The sequence below is a fragment of the Colletes latitarsis genome, chromosome 8 (assembly GCF_051014445.1).
Source record: "Colletes latitarsis isolate SP2378_abdomen chromosome 8, iyColLati1, whole genome shotgun sequence".
In the NCBI taxonomy this organism is placed as follows: domain Eukaryota; kingdom Metazoa; phylum Arthropoda; class Insecta; order Hymenoptera; family Colletidae; genus Colletes; species Colletes latitarsis.
Window position 1 is genome coordinate 13,916,896 of NC_135141.1, and position 13,828 is coordinate 13,930,723.

At 30.3% G+C, this 13,828-nt stretch overlaps 1 protein-coding gene across 9 annotated transcripts in view; it reads left to right on the plus strand.

Annotated features, from left to right (window-relative positions):
- Positions 1-6,918: 6,918 nt before the first annotated feature.
- The window catches only part of LOC143344901 (uncharacterized), a 242,653-nt gene continuing 235,743 nt past the window's right edge, over positions 6,919-13,828 (plus strand). For all 9 annotated transcript variants that reach the window (XM_076771491.1, XM_076771498.1, XM_076771494.1 and 6 more), the window contains exon 1: positions 6,919-7,112. The gene's annotated coding sequence lies outside the window, so the exon portion shown is untranslated. The remainder of the gene's footprint in view (positions 7,113-13,828) is intronic.

The window sequence follows — 13,828 nt, forward strand, 5'->3', positions numbered from 1 at the left end:
TTTAATGTTCAAAAAGCCAAACGCCGCATATTTTAGTGTAGAATATGTAACAATTATAAAAATATCGGAAAGGTTGTTCCTTGACTCCGCAAAATGAGAAAAACCCCATAAAAATGGTCCAATTTTCAAACAGCCGTAACTCCTATAATAGTGAATATATATCAATGAAACTTTTTTCTGAAGTAGAGCCCATATGTACCTACAAAAAAGTATTACACAACTTTTCTGTAGGACGTCAGGCGTAATTATTAAAAATCAAAAACGAATTTTTAAGGAAAATCGACAGGGGGTAGGTGCCTAAATTTTTCAGCGAAATTGAAAAGTTTCAAATCATTCTGGAAAAATTATTTCCAATTGCAAGGGTCGATTATAATCGTTTTTGATGAATAGATATACCCCGGAAATCCTACCCAGTTTGAAGAAAAAAATTCGACAAGGTGTGAAATTTTTCAACAAAATTAAAAAAATTTGAATCCTACTAAAAAAATTATATTTAGTTGCAGGGACCAATTATAATAATTTTTGGTTAATAGACATACCCTTGAAATCCTAACCATTTTTAAGAAAAAAATTCCTTACCGAAAATATAATTTCAGGCCTAAAATGTCTAGCCGAATTTTCATGCGAATATTTAAAACGTCATAACTTCTGAACGGATCGGACGACTTTAATGTTCAAAAAGCCAAACGCCGCGTATTTTAGTGTAGAATATGTAACAATTATAAAAATATCGGAAAGGTTGTTCCTTGACCCCGCAAAATGAGAAAAACTCCATAAAAATGGTCCAAATTTCAAACGGCCATAACTCCTATAATAGTGAATATATATCAATGAAACTTTTTTCTGAAGTAGAGCCCATATGTACCTACAAAAAAGTATTAAACAACTTTTCTGTAGGACGTCAAGCGAAATTATTAAAAATCAAAAACGAATTTTTAAGGAAAATCGACAGGGGGTAGGTACCTAAATTTTTCGGCGAAAAAAAAAATTTCTGATTAATTCTAAAAAAATTATATTCGGTTGCACGGGTCAATTACAATCATTTTTGGTCATTATACATACCCCCGAAATCCTACCTACTTTCTAGAAAAAAATTCCTTATCGAAAATCTAGTTAGATGCCTAAATTTTTACAACGAAAAAAAAAAAATTTCTAATCCTTCTGGAAAAATTATTTACGGTTGCGGGGGTCAATTATAATCATTTTTTATGAATAGATATACCCCGGAGATCCTACCCAGTTTGGAGAAAAAAATTCGAGAAGGTGTGAAATTTTTCAACAAAATTAAAAAATTTTATATCGTTCTAAAAAAATTATATTTAGTTGTAGGGACCAATTATAATAATATTTGGTCAATCGACATACCCTCGAAATCCTAACCATTTTCGAGAAAAAAATTCCTTACCGAAAATATAATTTCAGGCCTAAAATGTCTAGCCGAATTTTCATGCGAATATTTAAAACGTCATAACTTCTGAACGGATTGGACGATTTTAATGTTCAATAAGCCAAACGCCGCGTATTTTAGTGTAGAATAAGTACAAATCGCAAAAATATTCGAAAAGTTGGTCCTTGACCCCGCAAAATGAGAAAAACCCAATAAAAATGGTCCAATTTTCAAACAGCCATAACTCCCATAATAGTGAATATATATCAATGAAACTTTTTTCTGAAGTAGAGCCCATATGTACCTACAAAAAAGTATTAAACAACTTTTCTGTAGGACGTCAAGCGTAATTATTAAATTCAAAAACGAATTTTTAAGGAAAATCGACAGGGGGTAGGTGTCTAAATTTTTCTGCGAAATTGAAAAGTTTCAAATCGTTCGAAAAAAATTTTTTCGAATCTAGGAGTCAATTACAATCATTTTCGTTGAATAGACATACTCTCGAAATCTTACCCACTTTCGAGAAAAAAATTCAGTATTGGCGGAACTTTAAACGTTAATAACTTCTTAACGAAGCCACCATCAACAAATTGATATTCTTGATTTTCGTCTTATTTTGGATTCTAGAATCTCCCATTAAAATTTTTCCCAGGGGTGGTCGAACACCCTGTATAATACTATCAATATTTTATAGTTTCAAGAAAAGTAACTTCATTCAGTAAATGTACCTAATAGGAAAATGGTGATTTATTCAATGAGATATTTGCAGAAATAGTAGAAATTTCATTCAATAAATGTTAATGTTAACAAATTAGCATTTGACTAGCTGGCATTTTGAACACAGTAACGACAGTCACTTGTTTCCACCTGTGAACCTGTCAAATTATACTTAACCTTACTTTTTAAAATAAACTTACTTTGTAAATATAGCGAATTTCCGCAGATAATGAAATGTATATCAATAATGTACTGAATTAGACGAATCGAATGGTATATAACTCATCTCGATCGTTGAACGGGCCGTTTGCTACGAATATACCAAAATTTTTGTTTATTATTTCTTCATAAAGTTGAGAGCATGTTATGTTTTATTTCTAAAATTAAATTTAATTATCATCAAACTTTTTACAATGCTGATTAACATTTGATTTGATGTTGATTAAATTTTCGTTCCACAATAGCATTGTATGTTGGAATAACAAACATATACTGACACATTTTCAAGAATTCTAAATGTTATTCTTCATTTTTCACTAATTTGAAAAAATCAATCTATTTTTTATTTAAATTAAAATTTTGAACTATAAAATTTTTCAAATTATTATATTTGGTAATGTTGGATTCCAATGAATTTAATAACACTTTATTTAATAAGAGAACTCGTACAAATGTTAGGTCGACTGAATACTAAACTCTTTCTGAGATGTTTTTCGGTTTTGCAGGCGTTTATATGCTATTGCTGGAAATAGGCAGAGGTAGGGAGGATGGTCAAGGGAGAGTGTGACTCAGGAAGGGTACGAGGTTCAGGATGAGTAAGGTTTAGGAATCGTGACTAGGATGTTTGGATGAGTAATGTTTGCAATGTGACAGAGTGGTATTTGTCTGGTCGTGTTGGTCATTCAACAGTAATACATGTCGAATCATTCATTATAATATTTTTTCTGTGTATACAGGGTGTCCCATGCAACTGGAACAGACTATGCCTTTTAAACGGTTGGGATTAGAAAAATATGTTATAAGTCAAAGTTAAATGGTATCGGACGATGCGTAATATGAAACTAATTTTATGCACTTATGTGCACTGGTGCACCAGAAAAATGCAACTGCACTTTTATTTAAAATGGAAATCTGCATTTTTGACTGCACCAGTTGATGTAGTTCCTTATGCTCTACGTAAAAGTGTTAACATACTTATGCCCTAAACTTATTTGTTAGGATGTTATCGAAGATAAAAGTTCTCCGAATCCATTACAATGTTTGTGCTGCTTTACAATGTTTTGCAGCTGTTAATACTAATCACTGTAAGATTAAGATTTCCATCAGTAACTATTTACTACTCGTATGTGATCGTTTGCTGACCCAGTGTTTCGAAATTATGGCATTTACGAATAGTGAAGCAGTTGATATGTTCATTTTGTTTAGTAAATGTAATCAAAATGGTACAGAGGACGCAAGGCTGTATCGAGAAACTTATGCGCATCGTTTGATACCATTTAACTTTGACTCGTAATATATTTTTCTATTCCCAACCGTTTAGGAGGTATACCCTGTATATTAAATTGTTTTCATGATATCCTCCCAAGAATACATTTCTGAAAGTGACGTCATCCAAAGATTTTAAAGAGCAAAAATTGTTTAGACCGTACATTTAAATATTCCGTTCCAGTTTCAAATAATAAATAAGTAAGTATATAATCTTTTTTAAAACTTTTATACTGCTTATCTAAGTAAAAAATTATTATAAAAGAAATTGACTATTGTCAAAGAGAGGAATTTTGTGTTTAATCTAGTTGTTAAAACATTAGAAACTTGTTTTAAAATTGAAATTATTTCTATTTCAGACTTAAATGTTTTCCCATTTTCGAAATATTTTGGTGGAAACTAACGAGGGAGCAAATATTAAATATGCTTTGTTCAATGAATTTTCAATTGGAGATTTATGTATAGATATAAAATAATTTTTAAAGGGTTCGTACATGTAATTATTGGGGACAAAGCTAGCCAATGGATCTTTAAGTGATTTAATAACTGTTTCTAGTCAACTGTAACAAAAGAACAAAATTCTTTTAATTTTTCCACTCTAATGCTATGAATAGAAAAATAACTATACATTTTGACAAGGATGCTGGCAATATCAATGGGCAGACAATCTACAGCATGTTAAATGTATTGCTTTCTATTAACAAATGAAATTATTTTTATTTTGGAAATTAACAATCAGCTATTTACTAGTCCTACAAAACTAATAGATCTATTAAACAATTGAACATCTTATAATAAGAAATTCCCATAGTTCTAACAATTTCCATTTATTAGGAAAAAAGATCCTAGGTAGATTCCAACAAGTTACTCACTAGATTGAGAGTAGAGCCACCTGGCGAGTTCTTTAATATTTTAATAATTCTAGGGACTAACAAATAACACAAATGCGAGGGAATAACTGTTTAATCTAAAAAGAAAATAGGACATTTTTTATCTTCTTTCGCTGGAGATAGAACGAAGGACAGAATGTTTGGTAACCCTACCCAAGTTAGAAAAAGTCCAACTAATTATATTCTTCATTTTATCTCTTTTATTTGTCCTGTAAACTAAACCTGATATTCTCTAGGTGTAATGTTACACAGTTTGATAGTTATGTAGTGGAAGCTTATAAAATATAGTAGAGGTCTACTTTTTCTATGTTTCTTAAAAATCATTCTTTGTACTGTTATCATACTGTTATCTTTCAGTAAAGAATGAAGTTATATTTTAATCGACTATGAATACAAGTTTCTAGCTTTGGCAAACGCTTCTAAGTACGCGAGCTTTCATTCATCAGATATAGTTCGGAAACATCGTAAGCAGTTTATCTACCCCGTGGCTCCACCAAACTGCCAGGAGTCATGATACAGAATTACCAGCTCTTTCAAAGGTCTCCCTTATCTTTGAGGATGAGTACTTGACTCCAAGTTAGCTGCCTGTAAAGATTTTACTTTTGGGTATTAATGATTTTAGTCGAGCTTTTAGACTCTTCTGCACCGTGTAATATCAAATCCCAGGAACCCCGGTGTGGAGGTGAAATGAGTGGACTTGGTCAGAATGAGTCCACCAACTTTGTGGTAATTCACCGTATCGTGATCGTTATCGAGGTAGCGGAATATCAACTAATACGAGGTTTCCAACCTGTCCAAGGACAAGAAGATCCATTCCAACTTCGTACCCTCTGACTATAAATACAAATAATTTTTTTCAGAAACTACTGGATGGATCGCCTTCAAGTTTTGCAAACACTTTAATTACATTTTAGGCTATCGCGTGGACGTCCAACTTCATAATATTTAAAAATTTTACTGTTTCTCCGAGCCGTGAGAAATGAAAATTATTTTCTTCGAAGTAGTGTCATTTTGTCAATTGTGTTTGAATAATGACCACGTTTGTAACAAATAAAATGAAATATTATTCGTTCATTTCAGATGTCTAGATGGGGCGGGTGTTCCGTAAAATGACTTGTGTGTACATTTGTAATAATATTTTACTTTTCTCTTAATTAATTCCCCAAAATTACACCGAAAACGTGTGGTATATAGCAATAAAATACCCTCTTAACGATAACATTTTTTCTGAGTGCCGAACTCGTAACCCACCATATCCACTTAGCTCTGGCTTGCATTTAACGTATCTTCCTTCCACGAGAAGAAGGTACAGCGTGTTTAGATCCCCACTCTTGGTGCAGTCCGCTGATTGGCTGTCACCGATCTTCGTCATCGTCTTCGACCAATGCCTGTGAGTCAGCGGACTGCGACAGGAGTGGGGATGTAAACACACTGTGCCTTCTTCTCGTGGAAGAATGGTAATAATGTGACACGTATATCTACAGGGTGTCCAAAGCAACTGAGAAAAGCCGTATCTCCAGAACGGTTAAAAATACAAAAACATGTCACGAGGCAAAATTAAACGGCATTGAACGATGCGCAAATTGAATGTAATTTCATTCATTTTTACACATCGATGCATCTAATAAATGCATCTGCATCCTTTTTTTAAATGGAACTCTATAATTTCGATTGCACTATTTGATGCAGCTTTTTAACCTCTACAAAAAATATCGAGGTACGTACACCCTAAATCTAATAGCTCAAGAGTCATGTCACCTTAAAGTTTACTAAACTATTTTGCTAGAAACTGTCTTTCATTGCAGTTTAAACTTTTGTCGTGTCTTTTGATAACTTTCGATATTTCTAAACGAATACAATGTTGAACATTTTAAATGAGACAATCAACACGAAAGTTAATTTTAGAGGAATATTTTCTTAACCTGTTCGAATTACAAAATGTTCCACCACTCTCCGTGGATGGATAAATTTGCACTAGACGGACAACTTTTAGTAAAAAATATAAAAATAATGCCAAGAAATTTTCGTTTCGGCGCTTTTTAATGCTTCATATGTTTCAAGATTAGATTCGGTTTTCAATCTTTTTCAGTTTTCACATAATTTTTCAAAATCGTGCGTTTTCACAAAAACAGAGAACGATGGAAGAATTTTACTGCCAGATTCGTGTTTAGGATGATTGTAGGACGACAGATTTTGCAGAGAAGACCTAATGAATATTGCAGAAGAAAATTTATATCTGAGAGTATTGTTAGAAAAACGATTGGAGTTTTAGTGGTTGGTTATTTTTCCGATTAGATTTTGCCCGATTCTGCAGAGCTGTCGGTTATAGTGAATTTTTCATTCAGAACTGGCCCTGACTTTCGATAGTTTGATACGAATCACGCGATCAACCCTCTAGTCAAAACCGTGGGGCAACGTTAGTGGGGGTAAGAGGGTTGGTGGAAAATTTGACGCTAGGGGTGCCGTTACAAGTGCGAGCGCCATCTACTTGCTCAGTGGCTGACTATCCTCTGAAGACCTGTGTACTCGCGATCGTATTACCAGATTATTGCGACATTTCGTGTGACAATTTGATTCAGTGTATCGTGCTATAATAAAGTGACGAGTGTATGCTGTAGAACGGATACAAAAAGGTAATTAGTAACAGTAATCGAAGTATTTGTAAAAAACAGTTTATTCGAGTGGCTGCCATCCTCAATGCCAGACACGCGTTAACGTGTTGGATCGATTTCTCTTTCTCGCAAGTCGTGATACGATGGGAGACTTGGATAGAAAACTCCGATTGCACTTTTTTTTAACTGTTACTTTCTCGTCCGAATCTTACGTCCCGCGTATACTTATTTTCATTTTCCATCGTATTTCATCGAAAATGGACAATTCGACGTTGAAAGAAGTCAAGTTCACCCTTGAAACCTCTAGACAGACGCCTACAGTCAAAGGCCTCTATTCTGTTTTTCCTAGAAATCTACAGAAAATATGTTTTAACATGTTTGTCGATTTAAATTCGTCTCGAGCAAGTATTTTTATTCTCGTTGTATTCTCATTATTTCTTTTAGTACGAATACAAATAAGATTTTCCGGTCAGTTTCTACTTGCGATTTTTAGCGTGTCACAGGAGATAAATTCGATTTTTTATTCGTAAAGTTTGATTTGGACATATTATACTGTGTTTCTTACCATATGCACGAAACGTTTCATTCTGTAATATTCATAACGCTCTCGTTTCTAAACACAAGTACATACAAGTAATTGTGCGTTCTACTTTCGTTGAAAATTCTCACAAGAATGATCGTATAAAACGAATGTTTTCTTTCGTTTTTACAAACGTGGATTTTCTTAATTTTTAATTTCATTCTGTTTTGTGAAACGAAAACTGATATTGCACGGGACATATTTTTCGATTTTCGGTCCATAATCTTTTAAAAGTTAACTTAGCCTCGGATTGCAAATATTGGCGTTTTATTTGAAAACGTACACGCATAAAGTCTACCAATTTCTTTTTTGGGGGTTACTATAGAAAATTTCTGACCTGGATATTACAATTAAAAAAAAAATTACATTTAAATAATAAGGTTCGGGTTTCCCACAATTTAAAAATTCGAATTCGGAATATTTCTCAGGATAACAAAAATTTTAAAGATACTTTGATTCACAAGTAAATAGATCGAAACTAGAAAGAGATGAAATTTTCATGAACGTAAAAAATGTATTTTGCGTTAATTATCCGTCGCAAATTTATATAATTTATAATTATTTTACGTAAATGTTTCCTGTACTTCGTTCACCATGCAACTAGGTCATTAATATTTTTTTATGTTCCAAATAAAATAACGTTTATTACAATTATCGTTCAATAAACAAAATATTTGTTTCTCAATGATAGAATTGCCAAATTTTAGTTATTGTATGTTTGGAGAAATACACGAGATATTTCATCTTAAATATTATAGAATGCATGTATCTGATAATTCCTTTTAAATACACTCTTTGCGTTCTGTATACAGAAAGGTACATAATTTGAGTTATTAGTTTCATTTTGATTCTGGATTTAATTATCGTACAATGTCGATCGAGTTAAGATCTATAAATGCAAAGATTAAAATTGAATTTATCAGAAATAGGCGACATGCTTAAATATTTATGCAATCCAAATTTATATTTTAAGTGAAAAGAAACTTGTGTAAAATAATTTTATAATTAACGTGTGGCAGTGTCTTTAAATGGATATTTTATTTTAAATTAATTTCCTTTAACGATACAATTGAAAAAAGATAATTCTCAAGACAATATTTTTACCAAAAATAAACAATATAGATAGCAAATATTAAAAATCTAAGAGAATTGTTCTAAAGTACGATATTAAAGATTTATCAGTGTTATCATATTAACAGCAAGTAAATAGATCGAAACTAGAAAGAGACGAAATTTTCATGAACGTAAAAAATGTATTTTGCGTTAATTATCCGTCGCAAATTTATATAATTCATAATTATTTTACGTAAATGTTTCCGGTACTTCGTTCACCATGCAACTAGGTCATTAATATTTTTTTACGTTCCAAATAAAATAACGTTTATTACAATTATCGTTCAATAAACAAAATATTTGTTTCTCAATGATAGAATTGCCAAATTTTAGTTATTGTATGTTTGGAGAAATACACGAGATATTTCATTTTAAATATTATAGAATGCATGTATCTGATAATTCCTTTTAAATACACTCTTTGCGTTCCGTATACAGAAAGGTACATAATTTGAGTCATTAGTTTCATTTTGATTCTGGACTTAATTATCGTACAATGTCGATCGAGTTAAGATCTATAAATGCAAAGATTAAAATTGAATTTATCAGAAATAGGCGACATACTTAAATATTTATGCAATCCAAATTTATATTTTAAGTGAAAAGAAACTTGTGTAAAATAATTTTATAATTAACGTGTGGCAGTGTCTTTAAATGGATATTTTATTTTAAATTAATTTCCTTTAACGATACAATTGAAAAAAGATAATTCTCAAGACAATATTTTTACCAAAAATAAACAATATAGATAGCAAATATTAAAAATCTAAGAGAATTGTTCTAAAGTACGATATTAAAGATTTATCAGTGTTATCATATTAACAGCAAGTAAATAGATCGAAACTAGAAAGAGACGAAATTTTCATGAACGTAAAAAATGTATTTTGCGTTAATTATCCGTCGCAAATTTATATAATTCATAATTATTTTACGTAAATGTTTCCGGTACTTCGTTCACCATGCAACTAGGTCATTAATATTTTTTTACGTTCCAAATAAAATAACGTTTATTACAATTATCGTTCAATAAACAAAATATTTGTTTCTCAATGATAGAATTGCCAAATTTTAGTTATTGTATGTTTGGAGAAATACACGAGATATTTCATTTTAAATATTATAGAATGCATGTATCTGATAATTCCTTTTAAATACACTCTTTGCGTTCCGTATACAGAAAGGTACATAATTTGAGTCATTAGTTTCATTTTGATTCTGGACTTAATTATCGTACAATGTCGATCGAGTTAAGATCTATAAATGCAAAGATTAAAATTGAATTTATCAGAAATAGGCGACATACTTAAATATTTATGCAATCCAAATTTATATTTTAAGTGAAAAGAAACTTGTGTAAAATAATTTTATAATTAACGTGTGGCAGTGTCTTTAAATGGATATTTTATTTTAAATTAATTTCCTTTAACGATACAATTGAAAAAAGATAATTCTCAAGACAATATTTTTACCAAAAATAAACAATATAGATAGCAAATATTAAAAATCTAAGAGAATTGTTCTAAAGTACGATATTAAAGATTTATCAGTGTTATCATATTAACAGCAAGTAAATAGATCGAAACTAGAAAGAGACGAAATTTTCATGAACGTAAAAAATGTATTTTGCGTTAATTATCCGTCGCAAATTTATATAATTCATAATTATTTTACGTAAATGTTTCCGGTACTTCGTTCACCATGCAACTAGGTCATTAATATTTTTTTATGTTCCAAATAAAATAACGTTTATTACAATTATCGTTCAATAAACAAAATATTTGTTTCTCAATGATAGAATTGCCAAATTTTAGTTATTGTATGTTTGGAGAAATACACGAGATATTTCATCTTAAATATTATAGAATGCATGTATCTGATAATTCCTATTAAATACACTCTTTGCGTTCCGTATACAGAAAGGTACATAATTTGAGTCATTAGTTTCATTTTGATTCTGGACTTAATTATCGTACAATGTCGATCGAGTTAAGATCTATAAATGCAAAGATTAAAATTGAATTTATCAGAAATAGGCGACATGCTTAAATATTTATGCAATCCAAATTTATATTTTAAGTGAAAAGAAACTTGTGTAAAATAATTTTATAATTAACGTGTGGCAGTGTTTTTAAACGGATATTTTATTTTAAATTAATTTCCTTTAACGATACAATTGAAAAAAGATAATTCTCAAGACAATATTTTTACCAAAAATAAACAATATAGATAGCATATATTAAAAATCTAAGAGAATTGTTCTAAAGTACGATGTTAAAGATTTATCAGTGTTATCATATTAACAGCAAGTAAATAGATCGAAACTAGAAAGAGATGAAATTTTCATGAACGTAAAAAATGTATTTTGCGTTAATTATCCGTCGCAAATTTATATAATTCATAATTATTTTACGTAAATGTTTCCTGCACTTCGTTCACCATGCAACTAGGTCATTAATATTTTTTTATGTTCCAAATAAAATAACGTTTATTACAATTATCGTTCAATAAACAAAATATTTGTTTCTCAATGATAGAATTGCCAAATTTTAGTTATTGTATGTTTGGAGAAATACACGAGATATTTCATCTCAAATATTATAGAATGCATGTATCTGATAATTCCTATTAAATACACTCTTTGCGTTCTGTATACAGAAAGGTACATAATTTGAGTCATTAGTTTCATTTTGATACTGGACTTAATTATCGTACAATGTCGATCGAGTTAAGATCTATAAATGCAAAGATTAAAATTGAATTTATCAGAAATAGGCGACATGCTTAAATATTTATGCAATCCAAATTTATATTTTAAGTGAAAAGAAACTTGTGTAAAATAATTTTATAATTAACGTGTGGCAGTGTCTTTAAACGGATATTTTATTTTAAATTAATTTCCTTTAACGATACAATTGAAAAAAGATAATTTTCAGGATAATATTTTTACCAAAAATAAACAATATAGATAGCATATATTAAAAATCTAAGAGAATTGTTCTAAAGTACGATGTTAAAGATTTATCAGTGTTATCATATTAACAGCATCGTCATTTTAATATCCTGTTATATTGATTCTCGTGTTAATTCCATTATGTAAATTATTTAAAGTATTCTATAAGCATTATACATTTACGAGGCATTTATTAAATTTGTTGTAAACGTGTTTATTTGTAAACTTTTGACGTACGATATGAACGTATTAAAGAGTTGTTCGCGATCGAGGAATCTGTGTAAGTTTTTCGTGAAAAGATTTAAACAGTCCAGAATGTTATACTTAGCAGCGAATGATAAATCAAGAATATTAATTTCTTGACTGAGGCTTCCTTACCTATACATATAAACAGATTGAATGAAACAAGGGATGCATTCGAAAGCTCCGTTTTCATTAAAAACTAATGTTTATTGTCCTGTTATTTCACATCTCCAAGGATTTATCCAATATTTACGTACTATTTGAAATAAAATATATCCATTTTAATAACGGTGAAATAGTGGTAAAAATTCTAATGGAAAATTTTATTTTCGGCATTAAGTTTACAAACAGTTTCTACCGGAAGTGATATGTATATGTATACATATACAGGGTGTTAGCCACCATTGGGAAAAATTTTAATGGGAGATTCTAGAGGCCAAAATAAGACGAAAATCAAGAATATTCATTTCTTGACTGAGGCTTCGTTAAAAAGTTATTAAAAAGTTAAATTAAAAAATTTCAAATCATTCTGAAAAAATTATTTTTAGTTGTGTGGCTCAATTATAATAATGTTTGGTGAACATACATACCCCCGAAATCCTACGTACTTTCGAGAAAAAAATTCTTTGCTTCCCGTAAATTTCATGCGAATCTTTAAAACACCATAACTTCTGAACGGATTGGACGATTTTAATGTTCAAAAAGCCAAATGCCGCGTATTTTAGTGTAGAATATGTAACAATTATAGAAATATTGGAAAGGTTGTTCCTTGGCTCCGTAATGTTAGAAAAACCCCATAAAAATGGTCCAATTTTCAAACAGCCATAACTCCTATAATAGTGAATATATTTCAATGAAACTTTTTTCTGAAGTAGAGCTCATAGGTACCTACAAAAAAGTATTAGACAACTTTTCTGTAGGACGTCAAATAAAATTACTAAAAATGAAAAAGGAATTTTTAAGGAAAATCGACAGGGGGTAGGTGCCTAAATTTTTCGACGAAAAAAAAAATTTTTGATTAATTCTAAAAAAATTATATTCGGTTGCGGGGGTCAATTACAATCATTTTTGGTGAATAGACATACCCCCGAAATTTTGCGCATTTTCAAGAAAAAAATTCAGTACTGGTGAAACTTTAAACGTTAATAACTTTTTAACGAAGACTCCATCAACAAATCGATATTCTTGATTTTCATCTTATTTTGGCCTCTAGAATCTCGCATTAAAATTTATCCCAGGGTTGGCCGAACGCCCTGTTTATGAATGCTAATACGGTTACCTATTCATATAAACAGATTGAATGAAACAAGGGATGCATTCGAAAGCTTCGTTTTCATTAAAAACTAATGTTTATTGTTCTGTTATTTCACATCTCCAAGGATTTATCCAATATTTACGTACTATTTGGAATAAAATATATCCATTTTGATAGAGGTGAAATAGTGGTAAAAATTCTAATGGAAAATTTTATTTTCGGCATTAAGTTTACAAACAGTTTCCACCGGAAGTGATATGTATATGTATACATATACAGGGTGTTAGCCACCATTGGGAAAAATTTTAATGGGAGATTCTAGAGGCCAAAATAAGACGAAAATCAAGAATATTAATTTCTTGACTGAGGCTTCGTTAAAAAGTTATTAAAAAGTTAAATTAAAAAATTTCAAATCATTCTGAAAAAATTATTTTTGGTTGTGTGGCTCAATTATAATAATGTTTGGTGAATATACATACCTCCGAAATCCTACGTAGTTTCGAGAAAAAAATTTTTTATCGAAAACATACTGTATGGTTGGAAATGTTTTTATAACTTTTTAACGAAGCCTCCATCAATAAATTCGTATTCTTGAT